Source organism: Tupaia chinensis, unplaced genomic scaffold (assembly GCF_000334495.1).
Source record: "Tupaia chinensis unplaced genomic scaffold, TupChi_1.0 Scaffold143814_1, whole genome shotgun sequence".
NCBI classification, from domain to species: domain Eukaryota; kingdom Metazoa; phylum Chordata; class Mammalia; order Scandentia; family Tupaiidae; genus Tupaia; species Tupaia belangeri.
In genome coordinates, this window is record NW_006203664.1 from 75,946 (window position 1) to 99,106 (window position 23,161).

Below are 23,161 nucleotides of genomic sequence, written 5' to 3' on the forward strand. Positions count from 1 at the left end.
GAAAAAAAAAAAAAGAGAGAGAGAGAGAGAGAGAGAGAGAGAGAGAGAGAGAGAGAGATTGGTGCTAAGTAACGATCTTCCTAAAGGAACGCTTGTCTCTGTCAATTCCGGAATGCTGAGTGACGAGTCTCCCTCTCGTGAATTTGATCCATTGGCTTTACAGGGTTACATTGATTACCGAGTGTTTTTTATCAAAATAGCCAGAGTTTTCTACTTCCTCACGCCATTGTAAGTCCCTTTCCTCCCTCCCTCTGGGCCCCTGCCAGGAAACAGAGACGGCCTAATCAGCAGCTTAACAAAAAAGACCGAAGTCTTGGGAAGAAACAGTTTAATCACTCCCAGGTCCTGGCAACAGATGACCTTCAAGTCACCTCTGCTTTCTGGGGAGATGGGAAGGCTCTTGCCTAGGTCCCCAAGTGCTCCTGTTCTTTGCAGGAGGCCCCAGAGTGTTTGGCTGAGAATAGGCTCTCGGGGAAATTAACACTTTCGAGGCGGGATAGACCCTTTGTGCTGAGAGAGGGTTTCTAGTCACATCTTTTTTTTTTTTTTTAAGAGGATTTGCTGCAGATATTGATTCAAATGTAACTGCATCTGTACCGTTGACCCATTTGTACATAAAGAGATGTGTCAAACTTTGCATGGGGTTTGTGGTTTCTCTTTGGGAGATGTGAGTTAGTGAATTAGAGACTTGGCACACTTTCCAAATGAAAGCGGACTGAAATCCCCCCCTTACTGTTCTGCATTTACACCACTTGCCCCGAGCAGCTTTTGGGGTGACCTATACTGAGAGGGAACCCATCTTGGTTTATTTTCACAGCTATTTGGTGGTAGGATTTTTTTTTTGAAGGGGGATTTTTGCTATACGGCACATGCACTCACTGGAGAGATAGAGAGAGACACAGAGACAGAAAGCGAGAAATCACCCCCCAGGGAGGATGGCCATGCCGCAATCCCTTCTCCATTCTCCTCTTGGGATTTTGGACATGCACACACATGCAACCGGTGTGAATTTTAAGCCAGCAGGTCTGGTACTGAAATTGTGATCGATTATGTGGGAGTCCAGCAGCGTAATCATTATGCCACCTGCTGGTCCCAGTGGTAGGATTTTAAAAGAAAAAAATCTGTAGATTCTGTAAAGCTTCAGTCATAAGCCCATTTTTTTTTTTTTTTTGAGTTTTTTGCTATAGGGTGCATGCTCTCGCCAGAAAGACAGAGAGAGACAGAGAGACAGAAAGCGAGAAATCACCCCCCAGGGGGGATGGCCATGCTGCAATCCCTTCTCCTCCATTCTCTTCTCGGGATCTTGGGCATGCACACACGTGCACCCGGCATGAGTTTAAGCCACCAGGTCTGGGACGCGAACTGCAGTCGGCTATATGGGAATCCAGAGACATAGCCATTATGCTAACTACTGGTCCCGTCATGAGTTCATTCTTATTTCAGAATCATTTTATGGCTCAGCCATAGTGGTGGCAGCAGTCGGGTGCTCTGCAAGGCTGGAGCTGCAAGGAAGGCCTAGGTTCTGTTCCCAGATCGACCTGAACGGGCCAGGCATGGTTGCACACAGCTAGAATTCTAGCTAACAGAGGCTGGGACAGGAGGACCGTGTTTAAAAAAATAAAAATTACCTTTCATTTTTAAAAAGTTCATTTTAAAAAGTTCATTTCTTTCTCCCATGAGTAAGAGTAAGCCACCCTAACACCAGGGTCTTTATGCCACAGTCCACCTCCAGCTTCAGCCAGCCCCAGATCCTGGGCCCACGTGTGCTTGGTGTGCTCAGGAGGAGCTCTGCACTAGAACCCAGGATCTTCCCACGTGCATCAGCATTACAGAACGCTGGGTTTTACTGTGCACCGGACCTCCTAAAAGGCCTTTGTGCTGTTCTCTCATTAAAAATAAATAAAACGGTCATTTTACAAAGGGTCTTCGAAGAGCTCATGAAAAGTATGTACTATGAAAACAATGATACATAGACTTCAAAAGTTTTTTTGCGCTGAAATTAACTCCTACTTTAATCCCATTTTTCTATGAACTTTTTGAAATTTTCTCATAAAATTGGGTAGGGTTTTAGCCATGAACTTCTATAACTTCTTTTTAAGGAGCTGAAATGTGTCTCTTTCTTTCTTTCTTTCTTTCTTTCTTTCTCTCTCTCTCTCTCTCTCTCTCTCTCTCTCTCTCTCTCTCTCTCTCTCTCTCTCTCTCTCTCTCTCTCTCTCTCTCTCTCTCTCTCTCTCTCTCTCTCTCTCTCTCTCTCTCTCTTTCTTTCTTTCTTTCTTTCTTTCTTTCTTCTTTCTTTCTTTCTTTTTTTTTTTTGATTATAAGATGTATGTGCTCACTGTGGGGAGAGAGAGAGAGTACCCCCTTCCCCTGGGGGGATGGCCATGTCACAATCCCTTCTCCTCTATCCTCCTCTTGGGATTTTTTGGGGCATGCATGCACATGTGCCTGGAGCTTTCCTCACACTGCTGGGTTTGAGACTTGGAACCCCGCAGTTGGCCATGTGGGATCCAGCACCTGGACTACCATGCCACGGGCTAGCCCAGGAGCTGATGCGTGTCTTCACTTCATACAATGGGCTGCCAACACGAGTGCCTGGGTGCCTCCGTGGAGTCACACGTGTGCCCCTTGTGTTGGCTTTAAGGGGACAGAAGGTCCTTGGGGGCGTCAAGAGGAATGCAGCAGAGCTTGCCAGACGAGTGAGCAGTAGTCTCCACGATTTTGTTTGTTCAGGCCGCAGAACTGGTCTCGGAACTTCCACAGTGGGGGCCATTCCTTTTATAGGTCTCCCGGAGGCTGCGAAGGTGAGTCCTATTATTAGCAGAGGCGTATAACTGACGCTTAGGGTTTCAAACCTAAAGCCAGCCTGGGAACACAAGGGCTCTATAAAAAGCATGCCTATATGTTACTGAGAACTTGCAAGTGGTATACGGAGTGCTCTTGAGTTACGGACGTGGCCTCATACCTCTGCACATAAAATAGAGTAGATCCTCTCGGAGTTAAGAACCATTATTCTTAAACATTACGCTTGACGTCCTTTATGTCTCACATTCAGAATAACACAGACTATATGTTTTTTTTTTCCAAATAATTATTTTATTTATTTATCTAAAGTTGACCTCTGAGAGAGACAGAGTTGAGTGGGAGTGAGAAAGCCAGACACCAGGTCTGAGACTCGAACCAAGGTTGGCCATGTGGGAGTCCAGCGCCCTTAACCGCCTGTCAGCCCCATATATATATTTTTAAGTTTGCTATAGGACATGTACATTTGCCAGAGAGAGAGAGAGTGAGAAATCATCCCCCAGGGGGGATGGCCATGCCCTAATCCCTTCTCCTTCATTTTCCTCCTAGGATCTTGGACATGCATGCACTTAGACCCAGTGTGATTTTCAAACCACTGGGTCTGGGCCTTAATCGTGCAATCAGCCATGTGGGATCCAGCCACCTTAACCTTCATGCCACCTGCTGGCCTCAGGCTAGATATCAATATTTTAAAAATAGGTCTCAACAAGTTCTCGTCTGTGAGCTTTGGAGAGGAAAATGAGAGAGCCTAAGAGTGAAGGAGGGCTGACTCGGTGGCACAGAGGTAATGCACTGTTCGAATGAAACTGGGTCCATGTGGAAGACTGCAGGTTCGGTTCCCCGGCTGACCTGTAAATGCCAGTGCACATGTGTGTGATCTTGGCAGGGTGGGATAGCTTGGGAGGATCGCTTTGTGAGACGCTCTGGAAGGTACTTCTGTCTCTCTCCTTTATCTCTCATGCTCATGAAAGAAAGAAATAAAAAAAAAAAGTAAATGAGTTTTAAACTTGATTACTTCTAGGACAAAGTCATGGGGGGAAATTTACAAGAAGGTCTCACGATCTCAAGACATTCACTTTTTTTTTTTTTTTCACTCTCCTTGGAGAATTATTTCTTGGAGCTGCTCATAAGATTCTTCTGTTTTTCTAGCTAGATTCCTTCACCTGGATTTTGTTAAACTTATTAAATCTGACCAATTTGGCTTATGTGTTTCCCCGAAGTGAACGTTTCACCAGAACCAAGATGGGTTTTAGCTTTTCTGACGGCTGATGGATATGTTTCAAGGCAAACGAGCGCCTATAGGCACTGAACATGATATAGCACATGCCGGTTAGAGGAGAGCGCACAGGCCAGGTGTTGGGGGAACAGCGTGTTAAAGCCAATGAATTTCGCAAATGTGTTAGATGACGAGAAGTTCTCGGCTTTCCTGGTCGCAGTGGTCAGGACTCTGTAACTGGAGGAGGCCGGCATGAGAGGAGATGTTATTTTCTGCCCTTACGACCAGGTCTGTATGACTGCAAGCAATTGACTTGAAGGCTAAAAATGCTGATTTGGTTGGTCACTTTTGGGTGGGACAGCTCATCAATTCCGCCTGTGACAGGTGATCCACTTATTCTGATGAATTGATTATGCGTGTAGAGATGGCCAGCTTGATTCTTACCCCCTCTGCCCCTTAGGGTGCTTTCCCAGGTACGCTCTCAGCTTCTGCTAAACGGTCGCTGTACTCAGTATGATTAGTCTGAGCCGTCTCATCCCTCTGTTGCCAGGGTTACTCAGGGCTTGCTTTTAGAGCCTTTGATCTCTTATCTCAGGGCTTGGACTTGCTTCACACCAGGCAGTTCTTGTAGTCCTTTGAAAAAGCAGGTTAAGGGACCTGCAGTTAGCGTAATGGCTATGTCACTGGACTCCCATGTAGTTGACTGCGGTTCGAGTCCTGGACCCAGTGGCTTAAACTCACACTGGGCGCATGTGCGTGTGTGCCCAAGATCCCAAGAGGAGAATGGAGGAGAGGGGATTGCGGCGTGGCCATCCCTCTTGGGGGGTGATTTCTCGCTTTCTGTCTCTCTCTGTCTTTTTGGTGAGCGCATGCACCCTATAGCAAAAACCTCTCCCAAAAAAAAAAAAAAAAAAAAAAAGCATGAAACCGAGAAGGCTGTGCCCTCCGTGGCATCCAGGTACCCTCTGCCGGAGGGAGAATATCCAAGCAGGTGTAGAACTGGCTGGCAGGGGACGTCTAATTGGTAGGGCAGGAGTTGGGACTGGCAGCACCCTCCTACCTTGAGTTGATCCAGCCCTTCCCCCTCTTTTTAAAAATGTTTGGTTTAGGGCACATGTGCTCCCCAGATAGGGAAGGAGAGAAAGTGAGAAAGGATCCCCTGGGGAGATGGCCATGCCACATCTCCCTCTCCTCTGGTCTCTTCTGAGGATTGTGGGCACACATGCACATACGCACCTGGTGTGTTTGTCAAGCTTCCATTCTGGGATTTGAACTATATCATCAACCATGTGGGACCCAGCTGTCTTAACCACCATGCTATTAGCTGGCCCAGCTTTTTTTTTCTTTTTTTTTTTTTAATTATTGTTTGTATATGTCTTCCCTAAGAAAGAAAGAAAGACACACAGCGACAGAGACGTACACCCTCTGACAGGGTCTTCATGCCACGCTCCACCCCAGCCTCAGCCAGTGATCACAAGCACCTGGCACGTACAGGAAGGCCTCGGGACGTGAACCCAGGGCCTTTCCATGTGAGTCCAGCATTGCAGAGTGTTGCATTGCTGTGTGCCATGGGCTGCCCTGATCCAGTTTTTTACTGCCATATAGGTAGGGGTAAAATGTGATTTTTTTTTTTTTTTGGAGAGGCTTTTGCTATAGGGCGCATGTGCTCACCAGAAAGACAGAGAGACAGAAAGCGAGAAATCACCCCCCAGGGAGGATGGCCACACTGCAATCCCTTCTCCTCCTTTTCCTCTCCAGATCTTGGGCACGCACGTACACGCGCCCTGTATGAGTTTAAGTCACTGGGTCCGGGACTTGAACCGTAGTCGACTACATGGGAGTCCAGCAACATAGCCATTATGCCAACTGCTGGTTCCCAAATCTGAATTTTTTACAAACCCAGGGTTAATTCCCGTAACAAGTGTTGTCACCTCACGTGAAGTCTCAGTGACATTGAGCTGTTCCATTCCGGTCCCGGCTTACCCCATGTGTGAGGCCGTTTCTTCCCATCCTCTGTGCCTTATAAGCCTCCATTTCCCCACCCACTGCTCCGCTGAGCTGTGTAAGCTCTACGTCCCCTTTCGCCCATCACTCCTTCACAACCCAGGGTCTGTGTGGGCTCTGGAGAGGCCGAGGGTGTCTGAATGCATGTTTTACCTCCCTTTTTCCTTCTACACCTGGCTCCTCTGGAGTTTGCTTCCTCAGCAAACAGCAACACCTTCGCCCTCTCCCACACCTCCCCCACCCCTACCCACGCTGGCACGGAAGGCAGCCTCCCCGCCTGGGTGCTGGGGCCTGTTCCCTAAGCAGGTCAGGCTTTCCTCTGTGCACCACGGACAAGGCCTCCCAACACCCTTGCAAGCAGGGGCCCAAGATTTCTCCTCTGCCTGGTATCCTGAAGCATCAGAGCCATCAGGTCTTTCCCAAGATTTCATTTTGAAAACTTCTCAAATTTACCTAAGTGCTGGGACCAGCAGTTAGCGTAATGGCTATGTCACTGGACTCCCACACAGTCAACCGCTGTTCGAGTCCCGGACCCGGTGGCTTAAACTCATGCTGGGCGCGTGTGCGTGCGTGCCCAAGATCCCAAGAGGAGAATGGAGGAGAAGGGACTGCGGGGGGATTTCTAGCTTTCTATCGCTCTGTCTGTCTGGAGAGGGCACGCGCCCTATAACAAAAGCCTCTCAAAAAAAAAATTTTTTTTTATTTTACCTAAGCACCGAAAGAATAGTTCCTGGCACAGCGTATTCCTTTGCGGTGACTGGTCACATTCTGCCGCCTCTGGGTCCTGTCTCTCTTCCTTTCCGAGACGTTTGGAAGTTATGTACAGATACCATGGAACCCACCCCTCCATACTGCGGCAAGGATCTTCCAAGAACGAGAGCATTCTACAGAAACACAGTATGCGGGCCAGCAGGTGGCATGGAGGTTCAGGTGCTGGACCCCACGTGGCCAACTGCACGGTTCCAGTCCTGGTCATGGTAGCCTGGAAATCATGCCAGGCAGGTATGTGTGTATGCCCAGGTTCGGAGAGAATGCTCGAGAAGGCGTGCTGTGGCCATCCCCCTTGGGAGTGATGTCTCGCTTTCTCCTTCTCTCTGTCTCTGGCAAGCTCGCACACCCTATAGCAAAAACCTAAAAGATAGAGACAGAACACTAGCCCACCTAAAAAACTGACATTCAGCGAATAGAGTTTATATTCACATTCCCCCTATTGTTCTCATAGGCCTGTTATTTTAAAAAAGGCCCAAGGCGAGTTTGACAATGCACTTGGTGGTGATGCGTCTTTGGTTTATTAAGTCTAGTACAGTCCCTTTCCGTTCGTCTACTGTCATTTTTTTTTTTCCTTCTTCTTTTGGTTGTTATAGGACACATATACTCACTGGAGGGAGAGAGTAAGTGAGAGTGTACCCCCTGGCAGGAGGGCCGCGCCTCCAATCTCATCTCCATTTTCCTTGCGGGATCTTGGGCATCCACACACGTACACCCCGCAGGTTTTTCAAGCTGCTGGATCTGGGACTGGAACTACAGAGTTGGCCGTACGGGATTCAACTGCCTTAACAACCACACCACCAAATGGCCCCGGCTATTGTCGATCATTAGGTCCTTTTGAAGAGTCCAGGCCAGTTGCCTTGTAGACTGTCCCAGCGTGTGTTTCCTGATAAGATTCGGGTGAGTCTGATTTGGCAGGAATCCCACCCAGGGGCCGGGTGTTTGTGACATCGCATCAGGACCACACGCTATGGCTTTGCCATCGTAGGCCAATGTGTGGTGGTCGGCCTTCTCCCAGCACCCCGTCCTGCTGGAATTAGAAATCTGTGCGGTAATGATGCTGAGTATCCTTTACCTACTGACTTCTCATCCCAATACCTGTAGGATTGTCGATGGAAGATTGTTGCCTAAATCTGTCATTACACTGGGGATTGAAAATTGTGAGTTAAAATTTCTTTGATTTAAAAAAGAATTATCTTATTAAATATTGGTAATATTTAATTTGACCAGAGAGAGAAAGAGAAGGGGAAAGTGAGAAAGCAAGTCACCAGGTCTGGGGCTCGAACCACAGCTGGCCATGTGGGGGTCCAGTGCCTTAACCACCACACCACCGATGTGTTAACATTTCTGTCATTTCTTCTGTATTTATTGGCTGGCATTGTGTTAAGAAGGTCTTTCCCACCCAGCTGCAGTGGCACACGTCACTGAGAAGGCTACAAGCTGTATGGGATGTCGGCGTTCGGTCTTGCAAGGCAGGAGGATTGCGACAGCAAGACCCTATCAGAAACATCTATCTCTCTGGGCCAGTAGGTGGCGTAGTGGTCCAGGCTCTGGACTCCCACATGGTTGACTGCAGTTTGAATCCTGGACCTAGTGGCTTGAAAATCATACTGGATGGGGCCAGCAGGTGGTATGGTGGTTAAAGAATTCCCACATGGCTGACCATGGTTTGAGTCCCAGACCTGGCAGCTTGCTTTCTCACTCTCACTCTCTCTCTGTCTTCCTCTGGCAAAACTCATGTGAAAAATAATATTAACAACAATAATAATAAATAATTATTTTTTAAAAAATCATGCTGGATGCACGTGTGTGTGCAAAATCCCAGGAAGAAAATGGAGGAGAAGGAACTGTGGTGTGGCCATCCTCCCTTAGGGGTGAATTGTCACTTCCTCTGTCTCTCTCTGGTGAATGCATGCACCCTATGACAAAAATCTTAAAACAAATAAGCAAACAAAAATCTATCTCTGTTCCTCCCCCCCCTCCTTCTGCTCCTCCCCTAGCTCATAAAAGGGCAAAATAAATAAATAAAAAACTTAAAAACCATTCTCCCTTTTGAATATTTCTCTCCCTTTTGAATATTACCAAAGGGACTAATGACTTACTCTTATTTTTGATTCAATGTGCTGTAATCTCTTACGGTCATTATTCTCTCTTTCTAGTTATGATAGCGTGTGCTCTCACACCACACACATCCTGACCAGGGTCTGGGCACACCGCCATTCCCTTCCCCAGCCTTGTAGGACCAGTAGGCACCTGGAGTGTTTTTCAAGTTGCTGGGCCAGGCTCTGCACCCTGGTCGGCCATGGGATCTGGCTTCTGCTGTGTAGCATTTAACCACTGCCCCCTACCCACAGCCCAAGTCATTATTTTGTTGTTGTTGTTGCTCAACTTGTTCAAAGTTGTCCTGGAGAGAAAGATAGCTCTTTAGGTCCTGTGACACACCCCCAAGCACTCTTGCTTCCTAGCACAAGATGCTCTAGGCTGACATTTTACATTTCTTGCCCCAACCCTGGAATCATTTTTCAAGAACTCCTGGTCTCTCATAGCAGGGAATCATATTTCTCAGCTGAGGCCCGGGGACCAGGCGTGCTCTTTGCTCCTGGGTGTCATGCTTCTAGGTCTTTGCAGTGAACACAGCTAAGATATTTTAGATAGAAGAACCTCCAAATATCCGGATACCTCCAGTTTAAAATCAATATCACGGGGCCAGCAGGTGTTGTGGTGGTTAAAGCGTTGGACTCCCTCATGGTTGGCCAGGGTTCAGGTCCTGGATCTGGCAGCTTGTTTTCTCTTTCTCACTTTCCATTTCTCTCTCGGTCTCTCTTTGGTCAAATGAAAAATAGTAATAGATAAAATTAAATAAAATAATTCTTTTAAAAAAAATCAGCATTGGGACCAGCAGTTGGTGTAATGGCTGTGTCGCTGGACTCCTATGTAGTCGACCGCGGTTCAAGTCCCAGACTTGGTGGCTTAAACTCACGCCGGGCGCATGTGCGTGCGTGCCCAAGATCCCGAGAGGAGAATGGAGGAGAAGGGATTGCAGCGTGGTCATCCCCCTGGGGGGTGATTTCTCGCTTTCTGTCTCTCTGTCTCTCTGTCTTTCTGGTGAGTGCACATGTACTTTAGCGAAAACCTCTAAAACAAAAAAAAATCAACATCACAGTCTTTGTCAAGTCCTTTTTTCCATATTTATTCTTTGTTTTCTTCAACACCCTTGACTCCCAACAACTTCTGTATATTTATGAATTTCTCCTATATTTCAATACACAATCAATAGTTTCAGAACTTTAAAACTGATCCCACTGCCAGCAACAAATCTACTAAGTAATATTTGGGATTCCTTTGCAGTCCCTTCCCCCTTAGAACATCTGTTCCTTAGGGGTTCACAAGGCAGTGAACTCAAAAGTTACTTGTGGGCCAGGAGATGGTGTGGTTAAGATGCTGGATTCTCACATGGCTGACCGTGGTTGGAGTCCCAGACCCGATGGCCTGAAAATCATGCGGGGTGTGTGTGTATGTGTGTGTGTGTGTGTGTGTGTGTGTGCCCCAAATTCCAAGAGGAGAGTGGAAGAGAAGAGATTGTGGGGTGGCCATCCCCTGAGGGGTAGTTTCTCTCTCTCTCTCTCTGTCTGAGAGCTCATGTGCCCTCTGGCAAAAACCTTTAAAAAAAAAAAGTTACACATATTACTTTTCTTCTCATAGAGCCAGGCTATGAATTTGACATGCAGTTCACTTTGTTTCTGTTTCTGTTTGCATTCAACAGAGGGTTTATTTCTGTCGTTTTGATTTTAATGGTTCATCAGTAAATTTCTTACCTAGTTTCAAAGCTGAAAGCTGTCCGAAAGGGTGCGTTCCCCTTCCTGTCGCTCCCTCTGTCCCCTCCCTCTCCTGTAGATTCTGGCCTATCTCCCCTGGGGGGCCGGCTTCTCTCCCCCTCCCCTTCCTTCCCTCCTTGCTTCGTACATGTCTGTGTGTCCATTTCTTTCTTTCCCACACAGAAGAGGGCATAGTGTACGCTCTCCCGTGTAGCCTGCTTTTTATGTTCGTTAATAAAATAGAGTAATTGTACAGAGTGCCTCTACACTGGAAAAAATGCCTGCAAACCAGCAGATGCTGTGTAGAGCAAGGTGGCTGGATCCCACATAGTCAACTGTGTGGTTCGAGTCCTGGACCTGGTGGCTTAAAACTCGTACAGGGCACATGTGTGTGCCCAAAATCCCTAGAGGAGAACGGAGAAGGGATTGCAGCATGGCCGTCCCCCGGGAGGTGATTTCTCACTCCCCCCCACCCCGGGTGAGTGCACACAACCTATAGTAAACTAAAATAACTAACTAAATAAAAAAGAAGCCCACATTGGTGACAGACGGTGGGGCAGCAGTAGAAGAAGATGCTCTGTGAGACTGGCCCGCATGGGAAGGGCCCAGATTTGCATGCAGAGACCTCCCTCACGTGTACTCCACACACGTGTGTGCCCGGGATCTGGGCCGGCTGAGGCTGGCTGTGCATTGTGGCTCTGGGACCCTGTCAGGGTTGCTATATCTCTGCCTCCCTCTCTCATGGGATGAACAATAAACTGAAGAAAAATGATGCCTGCCGAGCACTCTACTAACTTATACAGCCAGTCTTCGCTGTAGGGCATGTAGGGTGTTTCTTTTTTCTTTCTTTCTTTTTTCCTTTTTTTGAGAGAAATTTTTACTATAGGGCACATGCATTTGCTAGAGAGAGAGAGGAAATGAGAAATCCTCCCCCGGGGGGAAGCCCACCCCAAACCCTTCTCCTCCATTATCCTCTTGGGATTTTGGGCACTCATGTCTGGCATGAATTTCAAGTCCCAGGTCTGGGACTCAAACCGTAGTTGGTCATATGAGAGTCCAGCATCTTAACCACTATGCCGCATCTAGGTTGTTTCTAATATTTTAAAACAGTGTGCAGTGAGTAGCTTTGTGCATATGCTGCTTTACACTCACTAAGGTGTATCTTCAGGCTTAACTCCCAGGAATGAGATTGCTTGGTTAAGGGTAAGTGGATATTTTATAAAATATTATCAAATTGCTCTCATAGAAGTTGTAGCATTTTCGGGACCAGCAGTTAGTGTAATGGCTACGTCGCTGTACTCCCATGTAGTCGATCGCGGTTCGAGTCCTGGACCCGGTGGCTTAAACTCAAGCCGGGCGCGTGTGCGTGCGTGCGTGCCCAAGATCCCGAGAGGAGAATGGAGGAGAAGGGATTGTGGCGTGGCCATCCCCCCTGGGGGGTGATTTCTCACTTTCTATCTCTCTGTCTCTCTCTGTCTGGCGAGCGCACGTACCCTATAGTGAAAAACCTCTCCAAAAAAAAAAGAAAGAAAGAAAAAAAAGAAGCTGTAGCATTTTGTACTTTCACCAGTAAAATAACGATAATGTCTTTCTTTTTTCCCAGTGGTATTGTCAGACTGTGATTTTTTGTCATTTGATGGGTGACAGCTGGTTTCAGTAGCTTCAATTTGTATTTTCCTAAAAGTGAAGATGAACATGTTTTCATGTTTATGGGACATTTGCAAATCTTGTTTTTTTTTCGAGAGGTTTTTTCTATAGGGTGCGTGTGCTCGCCAGACAGAGACAGACAAAGAGATAGAAAGTGAGAAATCACCCCCTAGGGAGATGGCCATGCCGCAATCCCTTCTCCTCCACTCTCTCGGGATCTTGGGCACGCACGCACATGCCCGGCGTGAGTTTTAAGCCACCGGGTCCAGGACTCAAACCGCGGTTGACTATGTGGGAGTCCAGGACATAGCCATTACGTTAACTGCTGGTTCTCCTTGCGTATCTGTTTTAAAGTTGATTTCTTCTGAAAGAGAGAGCAAGAGAGACATTCCCAAGAGGATCTTCACACTGTGATCCATCCCTGGCCTCAGCATGCTTCCAGCTTGAGCTGTGCCCCTGGGACCTTCTCTCAGGGCTTCAGCACAGGGCAGTGTGGCATTATTGCTGTGCTGCTGTTGCTGGCCTATAGTCTTGTCCACTTGAATTAGAATAACTACCTCTTGGGACCAGCAGTTAATGTAATGCCTATGTTGCTGAACTCCCATGTAGTCAACCACTGTTCGAGTCCCGGACCTGGTGGCTTAAACTCACACTGGGCGCATGTGCATGCATGCCCAAGATCCCGAGGAAAATGGAGGAGAAGGGATTGCAGCGTGGCCATTCCCCCTGGAGGGTGATTTCTCACTTTCTGTCTCTCTCTGTCTTTCTGGAGAGCCTATGCGCCCTGTAGCAAAAGCCTCTCCAATAAATAAATAAATAAATGAATAAATAAACAAACAATTAAAAAAAGAAAGAATAACTACCTCTTTTATTTTTAAGAGAGATTTTTGCTATAGGATACATGCGCTTGCCAGAGAGACAGAGACAGTGAGAAATTACTCCCTGGGATGGCCACACTGCAATCCATTCTCCATTCTCCTCTCGGGATTTTGGGCTTGCATGCATCCACACCTGGCATGAATTTTTACGCTACCAGATCTGGGACTCAAACAGTCGACTACAGGCGAGCCCAGCTATGTAACCATTATGCCATCTGCTGGCCCCAGAACAACTACATCTTAAAACTGTTATCTGGGGCTGGCAGGTGGTGTGGTGGTTAAAGGCACTGGACTCCCACATGGCTGACTGCGGTTCAAGTCCTGGACCAAGTCCAGTGGCTTGCTTCCTCACCTTCCCACTGTCTCTCTGATCAAACTGGAAAATAATAAATAAATAAATAAATAAAGTTAAATTAAAAAATTCTTAAAAAAAAAAAAAAAAACTGTTTTCCAGGGGCCGGAAGGGTAGTTAAGGTGTTGGACTCCCACATGGTCAATCGTGGTTCGAGTCACGGATCTGGTGGTTTGGAACTCATGCCAGGTACGTGTGCATGCGTGCCTAAAATTCTGAGAGGAGACTGGAGGAGAAGAGGTTGCGGAGTGACGATCTGCTATGGGGGTTGGTTTTCTCTGTCTCTTTGGTGAGCGCATGCGCCCTATAGCAAAAATCTCTTTAAAAAAAAAAACAAAGCTGGTTTCCAGCCCTTCATTCTTGTTCCTCTCTAATCTACTCTCTATATTGGGACTAGAATAATTTTTTTGAAATGCAAATAGATCATGTCACCGTCTCCACTGAATGAAAAAGAGAGACAGAAAGCGAGAAATCACCCCCCAGGGGGGATGGCCACACCGCCATCCCTTCTCCTCCATTCTCCTCTCAGGATCTTGGGCACGCACGCACACATGCCCGGCGTGAGTTTCGGCCACCAGGTCTGGGACTCGAACTGCGGCCGACTACATGGGAGTCCAGCGACATAGGCATTATGCCAACTGCTGGCCCCGAGATAAACATTTTCTTAGAGGACCACCTAAGAAGGTGGTCTTAGACCACCTAACCTGGCTGTGAGTCTCCAACCCCAACTCTCCTTGTCCTCCACTGTCCCCTTGGCCCCATCCTCTTGAATCCCTCCTGCTTCATTTTCAGAGCTCAGTCTAAGCAGCGCTCCCCTGGGGGAGGTCTTCGGTAACACCTCTCCGCCATCTGTGGTCTCAAGGCATCATGAACTTTATTCTATCACTCGCCGCTCCTGCTTTATCACTGCCTATAACTCCCTGAGGGTGCCAAGAGGGCCCGGCTCCCTCCTGGGTCTAGTAGAGGCTCCCTAAGTATTTTTGAAGGCCTGTGCTGCTGCACCAACAGGTTGCTTGGTGCCAAGTAAATACGGGGAGGACTGGCTGAGTGAATGAGTTATTGTAGACTTGTGGGTACAGCCCAGGTTTCTGAAGATGAAGTGCTTACTTTCAGGTGCTGCTGGGTTTCTTTCCAGTGGGAGCTTCTTATCCAAGGTTGCTTCAATCCCAATCAGCGGAGAATTTGAGAATCAGGGGGAGAAGGCTCCTGGGGGTCTGTGCTGTGCTCCATTTGGCGTTTTGTTTATTCAGTGGATATTAATACATGGAGCTGAAGGTAACACGCTGTAACTTAGCTTCTCCAGAACCCTGATTAGTTAAAAGTGTCAGGTTTCAGCCCCCAAGTTCACTGTCACTGCCTTGGATGAAGGATATTAATTAGTGTCACAAGGAAAACCACCAGTCTCATTCCCTTCAGTCGTAATCACGAGATTGGAAAAAAAAAAAGAACACCTAATTCAGGTTAGAACGGAGAAGTGCAGAGAAGCCGGCCACAGACGCTGCGGGAATCTGCTGCGGTTTGGCAATGACCCACAGGAGGTTCAACGGGGCAGTACTTTCCAATTAATAAAACCCTCTCCCAGCAGAGTAAACACGCAGATCCTATCCTAGCGTAGTTAAGCGGATTGGATTAGCCGCGTGGCGTGGGGCTGGATCACAGAGCAGCCGACTGATACTGCTGCTCAGGAAAATGAAGAGCACCCACCGCGAGCACCCTGCGGGCAGAGACAGAGCCTTCTCAGGCTGCTCCCACCGCATCCTGGGCCCTAGGTTCTGCTGACTGCGCTGGAACAGGGCTGTTTTGCTCGTCTGTGAAAACATCTCCACCATCATGATTACACGATCCATAAAATACGGAGGTGAGGAGCCAGCAGGTGGCATGGTGGTTAATGTGCTGGACTCCCACGTGGCCAATCATAGTTTGAGTCTTGGACCCAGTAGCTTAAAAATCATGCTGGGTGCATGCACATGCACGCCCAAGATCCTGAGAGGAGACTAGAGGATAAATGACTGCAGCATGGCCAACCCCCCTGGGGAGTGATAGCTCACTTTCCCTCTGTTTCTCACTGGCTCTCCCTGGTGAGTGCATGTGCCCTATGACAAAAACCTAATAAACAGATGAATAAATAAAATAAATAAAAAGGTGGAACAAAAGCATTCCAGACATACAAGTACTCAAATATCACCTCTCATGTATACCCCCTCTTACATAGCTACTGCATGATGTGCACCAACACCATGAGGAAGTAAACCAAAAAAGAGTTTGTACATTGGCAAGTTTGGCTACACAATTTACCAGACTACATAAATTGTTTTCTTCTTTCTTTCTTTCTTTCTTTCTTTCTTTCTTTCTTTCTTTCTTCCTTTCTTCCTTTCTTCCTTTCTTCCTTTCTTCCTTTCTTCCTTTCTTCCTTTTGTTTCTCTTTCTTTCTTCCTTTTCTTTCTTCCTTCCTTCCTTCCTTCCTTCCTTCCTTTCTTCCTTTCTTCCTTTCTTCCTTTCTCTTTCTTTCTTTCTTTTTCTTCTTCTTTCTTGTTTCTCTTTCTTTCTTCCTTTTCTTTCTTTCCTTTTTCTTCTTTCTTCTCTCTCTCTTTTTTTTTTAAAAAAGAGGTTGTTGCTATAGGGCGCGTGCGCTTGCCAGGAAGACAGAGAGAGACAGAGAGACAGAAAGCGAGAAAGCACCCCCCAGGGGAGTGGCCACACTGCAATCCCTTCTCCTCCATTCTCCTCTCGGGATCTTGGGCATGCATGCACATGCACCCGGTGTGAGTTTAAGCCACCAGGTCCGGGTCTTGAACCGCAGCTGACTACATGTGAGTCCAGTGACATAGCCATTACGCTAACTGCTGGTCCCTCTTTTTTCTCTTTCTTTCTTTTTAATTTGTCAGAGGGTACGTGCGTATGCCAGAGGAAACGATAGAGAGGGATAAGGCACCCCCCATGGAGAATGGTTTCGCCACAATCCCTTCTCCTTAATTTCTCTCTCTTTTCAGGATTTTGGGCATGTATGCACATGTGCCCAGAATTTTTATCAAGCCATCTGGGTTTGAGACTTGAACTGCATGGTTGGCCATATAGGATCCACTCCCTCAACCATCAGACCACAGGCCGACCTATCAATCACTTTTTAAAAATGGTTTACTTATTTCTCTGAGGGAGAGAGAAAGAGAGAGCAGAACCCCAATAGTCTTCACATTCTGACTCACCTCAGTCTCAGCCAGCCCTGATCACAGACACACGTTCATGTACCTAAAGCGTTTGGGGAGGCCCCAGGACACAAGCCCAGCACCTTTCCCATGGGGCTCCAGTGGTGTTACCACTGCGCCATCACCTGGCACTTACATCACTCGAGTAAGCACTTTGCAACTGGAATAGGATTTGGTGTGTAACTAAGCACAAAGCAGGGGTCATCAGCTCCTCTGGTAGCTTGAGTCTGCAGGGGGTTAACAGTTATTATAATGATCTGGCCTCACAGCTGGGCGTCTCCGCTCTACCAGGCCCACTCTCCAGTAGGGACTAATTCTCTCTACCCTGAGTCCCCCTGGAGGACAAGAGAAAAACACAAGGTTCTGCCCAGAACCTTGTCCTCTTGCCCCCTGCCCCTTCACTGTCATTTTTTGCTTTTAGCCAAAGAATTCCATTCCAAAGGAGATCTGTTTCTTTCTTCCTGTTATTTTAGCTAGTGGGCTTATCCTGACCTGAAGGAGGGTGACTAAGGAGAAATGGAGTATTTTCAGCCAGGGGCCATCACAGTTGCTGTATCAAGTATCTCTCAGGGCAGTGGATTTCATGATAGGTGTGTTTTTAATTTAGGAAAAAGAATGCACTAAATTTAGCGGGATAAATTTCCCTTTCTAGAAAACCTCCTTCCCCTCTTCCATCCCCCATCTCCATCTCATCCCATAGTTTTTCTCCATTTATTTCTCCAAAGAGAGAGAGAGGCACCCTTAAAAGGGTCTTCTATGCCTCAATCCATCTGTAGTCTCAGCTGGCCTGGGTCACGGCACACACAGGCCCAGTGTGCATGGGGAGGTCATGGGACAGGAACCCAGGACCTCTTCCATGTGGATCCAGTTGTATTACCACTAAGCCACCACCTAGACCCACCTATCTTTTAGTGAATATGTGAACTCCTAGAGCCTAGAGCTCTCCTCTTTGTGTAGTTTTCTCCTTCCAGCCCTGCCCTACCTCTCTGGAGGGTGGGGAGGGGTTGGTGAGATAGACCTGAGCCTGAGAGAGCTGCAGTGACCCTCCCGGGAAGGTCACGGCCGAATAGTGGTCCTGGACTGTGGCTGGCGGAGACCCCTCTGCAGATATGAGCGCTTGCTTGGGTCACAGATGTGAAGAGAAGGTTGCACTTGCCATACGCATGGGACATTTTTTTCCTATACATTTTTTTTTTAAAGAGATTTTGGCTACAGGGCGTTACGTACTCTCACAGGAGAGACAGAGACAGAAAGTGAGAAATCAGCTCCCCAGGGGGGATAGCCATGCCACAATACCTTCTCCTCCATTCTCCTCTCAAGATTTTGGGCACACATGTATACCTACTGGGTTTGAGTTTTAAGTCACCAGGTCCAGGACTTGAACTGTGGTGTACTACGTGGGAGTCCAGTGAGGTAACCACTACGCCATCTGCTGGTCCCCTCTTCTTATAAATTTTTAATATAAATTTTATGGAAACAAAATGTACCTCCTTAAGAAAATATGTATTTAGTTCCATCGGTTATTACTATTATTCTAAAGTTTGACCAGAGAGAGACAGAGTGAGAGGAAGGAAGTGAGAAAGCAAGCCTCCCGATCTGGCACTTTAACTCCAGTTGGCCATATGGGAGTCCAGCACCTTAACCACCACACCACCTGCCAGCCCCTGCACATCCTTTCTAAAAAAGCTTTATTTTATTCATAATAGAGTAAGCATAAGGGAAAGTAAGGGGTGGGGAGAAAGCATACACGCCAGTGTCCCTTCAGACCATGGTCCCCTTTCCCCAGCTCCCTGGCTCTTCAGGCTCTTGGGTGCACACCTCCCACACAGGGCATGTGTCCAGGCTGACAGCGATCCTAGCCCGGGACAAGCCGTGGGGCTCCCAGAACTGCAGTGCAGTTTATAACTGACGGCGCCACCAGGCTGGACCAAAATCTTATCCTTTTAAAAGTGAATGTTTTATCAAAGTAAAACATGTTTATATATTAAAAAGTCATGTAGGGGCCAGCAGGTGGCTCCGAGGCTAAGGCGCTAGATCCCACATGATCGGTTGCACAGTTCAAGTCTTGGACTTGGCGACTTGAATATCACGCCAGGCCCGTGTGCATGCCCGAAATCCCAAGAAGAGAATGGAGGAGAAAGGATTACAGCATGGCCATTCTCCCTGGGGGTAATTGCTCACTCTCTCTCTCTCTGGCAAGTGCACACACCCTATAGCAAAAACTAAGAGGAAAAGGAATGATCAGACTTTTACTTTCGCATTTCCCCCGCACTTTGCATCATCCCCGCTTGCTCTAGGCTCCTTTCCCCTGTTTGTTTGGCTCGCTCTCTTTCAAGCTGGAGGCTGTCCGTAAGTACTTGGTGACCCTAGGTGGCCCGTTCTTGTCTAATCCTGAGTCACCAGAAAGATGAATGGGAGCTCTTACTGAGTGGGGGAGGCTTGTCTGTGGGAAGGACTTACTTCAAGGTCACTGGTCAGCAAACTGGTTGTTTAATTGGGGCTTGACTCTAAGGTGTCAGAATACGGAGATCATTTTTCTGGAGCCATTCAGTTATCCAGAAGAATCTTTTTTTTTTTTTAGGTTTCTGCCATAGGGCACGTGTACTTGGTGGAAAGAGACAGAGTGAGAGGGAAGGTGAGAAATCACCACTACTCTTGGGAAACAGCAGTTAGCGTAATGGCTATGTCGCTGGACTCCCATGTAGTTGACCGCGGTTCGCGTCCCGGACCCAGTGGCTTAAAACTCACGCCAGGCGCGTGTGCGTGCGTGCCCAAGATCCCGAGAGGAGAATGGAGGAGAAGGGATTGCGGCGTGACCATCCTCCCTGGGGGGTGATTTCTTGCTTTCTGTCTCTATGTCTCTCTCTGTCTGTCTGGCGAGCGCACGTGCCCTATAGCGAAAATCTCTCCAAAAAAAAAAGAAAGAAATCACTACCCCCGGTTAGAATGGCCATGTCACAATCCCTTCTCCTCCATTCTCCTCTCAGGATTTTGGGCACACACGCACATATGCCCTGTGTGATTGCAAAGCCATCAGGTCCAGGACTTGAACCATGATCAGTCACGAAGGAGTCCAGTGCCTTAACAACTATGCCACCTGCTGGCCTCAGAAAACCCTTAAACCTGCTTGCAACAGGAGATGGAGAGGGCTTGGGTAAAGCCGCCAGCGATGACCGTTCAATTTCAAAGGTAAAAGGAGGAAGGAGTCCATCTGTCCCTGCACAGGCTCCTAGCCCGTTTCAGTCCCATGTCTCGCTCCCACCTTCAGTAGAGCTCGTCTCTTTCAATCCTCAGTCTAGATTCTGCCAGGCCAACCTTCCACTCAGCGGTTTCCTTGTCTGCAGGGAGCCGGGTAGTGATTCCTGGCTCTGCCAGATCAGTTCCTGCCCCTCTCCATCTTCCAAATGCTTGTGGAAATCTCTCATCCATTTTGTCTTCTATTATCCCCCGTAGGGGTTTATACAGTCTTTCTTTCTTGACATTTTAGTGGAGTTTTGGAAGTGAGAAGTGAGCAATCTGTCACGCTTACTCAGGATTGGGTTGTGTTTTTTGTTTTTAAATTAAAAAAATTATTTTATTTAGTTTTATGTATGTATGTATTTGTTTATTTATTTACTTATTTTTATTTTACCAGAGAGGGACAGAGAGAGAGAGAAAGAGAAAGTGAGAATGCAAGTCACCAGGTCCAGGACTTGAACTGCGGTCAGTCATGTGGGAGTCCAGTGCCCTTAACCACCATGCCACCTGCCAGCCCTGGGTTGCGTTTTAAAAAGAATTGGCTGTGCAGCTCAAAGGCAGGAGAATAGTTAGAAAAACCAATTCGTGTGTAAGACATATTGAGTGTTGGAAAAGTCATGAAGCATTTTTGCATAGAAAAACATAGAAAAATATGTCATGAGTTTTCCGACAACCCAGTACATTTTTAAAAAAGAATTATTGATTTATTCATTTATTTATTTTAATTTGACCAGAGAGAGACAGAGCTAGAGAGAGGGGGAGGAGGAGTGAGAAGGCAAGCCACCAGGTCTGGGACTCGAACCGTGGTGGGCCATGTGGGAGTGACCAGCACCTTAACCACCACGCCACCTACTGGTCCCCAACCCAGCACATTTTCATTTGTGAGGGGAGCTTCACGAACAGCTTATGGAAAAATGAAATTAAAGTGTAAATTTATTTTGGTGCAAAAAGGTGGAAATCCATATATAGTTTTTAAAATTATACATATTTTCTTTTTTAAATAATTTTTTAAAATTTTGTTTGTTATTATTTTTTTTACTTTGCTATAGGACACATGCACTCATCCGAGAGAGAGCAAGAGAGAGAGAAAGAGAAAGAGAGAGAAAGTGAGAAAGCAAGCCACCAGGTCTGGGACTTGAACTGGGATTATCCGTGTGGGAGTCCAGCACCTTAACTACCATGCCATCTGCTGGCCCACACATTTTATTTTTATGTTTTCTATTAGGTTTTATTTATTTATTTATTTATTTGGCCACTGGGCACATGGACTTGGTAGAGAGAGAGAGAGAGAGAGAAACAGAGTAGGGGAAAGTGAGTAAGTCACTCCCACCAGAGGGCCGACTCTTCTCCTCCATTCTCCTCTCAGGATGTTGGGCACGCACACACATACACCTAGCGTGATTTTCAAGCCCCAGGTCTGGAACTCGAACAGCAGTCAGTTATGCAGGAGTCTAGCACCTTAACTACTGCACCACCTGCTGGTCCTACATATTTTCTTCTTCTTCTTTTTTTTTTTAGTTTGACATAGGGCGTATGTTCTTACCAGAGAGAGAGAAAGAGAAAATGAGAATTCACTCCCGGGCGGATGGCCACACCTCAGTCCATTCTCCTTTCTCGTCTAAGGATTTTGGGCATGCCCACACATACTTTCGGGCTGTTTTTCAGGCCACTGGACCCAGGATTGGCCATGTGGGATCCATGCATGTTAACATCCACACCCCCTGGCTGATCCATCTTAGGCATTTTCTTGAACTTTGAAGACTCCTTGATGAAGCCTGTGTGAGAGGGTTCAGCCTGCCAAGTTCCCAGGTCAGGGACATAGGACCCATGTCACAGAATTGCTGTAGAGATGAAATGGGCTCATACACAAAGCAGGCTTAGTGTGGTGCCTGGTACCACACGTGAGTGTTTATGTGATAACAATTGTAATTATTCTCATATTTTGGGGGAGTTTTGGACTAAGGGATTTGGAGATTTTGGGTGAACTTCTTCCTATCCCACTGTGTCCTGAAGCGAGAAGCAATTTTCTGTAGGCTTCTCCTGGGAAACCCATCAGTCTGTGGGTCTCAGGGCTCTGGTGGTCAGGGGGAGTTGAGGAACTCTCCCCAGTCTCGGTTACTCCGGCATCATGCAGAACGGGCACGTATGGGGCATCCTGGGTCGGTCAGGAATATTCTGTTTCTCGGCATGAACCTGTCTCTGCACAGTCACTTTGCATCCTCCCCTGAGCCTCCTCCAAAGGTGCCTTCCAGCATTGCTGCCCATGTACATGTCTAATTTCAACATTAAAATCACTCTGCTTTGTAACAGAGAGACCCAGGCTGTAGTTTTGTCTTTTCCATCAATTGCCTAGGTATAGCTCAAACTTGGGGTTTAGATTTGATCTACCCAGTGTTGAATCCCAACTCTGTCATTCATGAGCCCTGTCCCGTAGGCAAGCACTCAGTCCCCTAAGGGCCTTAGTTTCCTCATCTGTCAAAAGAAGATGATAATAATAGTCCCTAACTCACAGAGCTGCCTTAGGGCTTAAAAAGATGATCCATGTAAAGGGCCCAGATGGGACTCAGAGTTCAAAAAAAGATAGCTATAATTGTCATTATCTTTCCCACTTTAAACTCTCCCGCAAACTTGGTAGGTCCAGGCACAACTGGGGATGAGGACTCTTAGGGATATGAAGCTTTTCCAAAGGCTGAGGCAGAGGAAATGTGATCTCCTTGATTTTGTTTGTAGCTTCTACTCCACATAGCAACAGAACAACATAGCAACTAATAGAAAGCAATTCTGTTTTGTTCCAAGTCCGTCCACTTGCGTTTTAAAAACGTATGTCATTCAGAGTTAAACAAAACAAAGCAAAAACTTCTTGAGTAGCTTTTGTATAATATAGACAAACCCTTTACGGTAAAAATCATGTTTGATTTTTGTTTTCGTTCAAAGCAGGTCTCATCACAAATGTAAAAACTGATTATAAATCTCTTCCTCTGCTCTTCGGAGACGTATTTATAAACTATTAATAGTTACTCTACTGCCCTCTAGTGGAACGTCATCCTTTCCTTGAACTGAGCTCCTTAGATTTTAAATACATCTTTTTAAAAAGTTCAGCCAGTCTTTGAAAGACAAACACGGTATGTCCCTACTCAATACATACCATATGTCTACATGCTATGGAAGAAATTTTAAAATTCCAAGATATAACAGTAGGAAGAACAAATGCAGATGCCAGAGACTGCATGGGAGTGGAGTGG

General features: G+C 46.9%; 1 pseudogene; it reads left to right on the plus strand.

The window, feature by feature from the left end:
- Positions 1-112: 112 nt before the first annotated feature.
- The window catches only part of LOC102480969 (myosin regulatory light polypeptide 9-like), a 30,264-nt pseudogene continuing 7,215 nt past the window's right edge, over positions 113-23,161 (plus strand).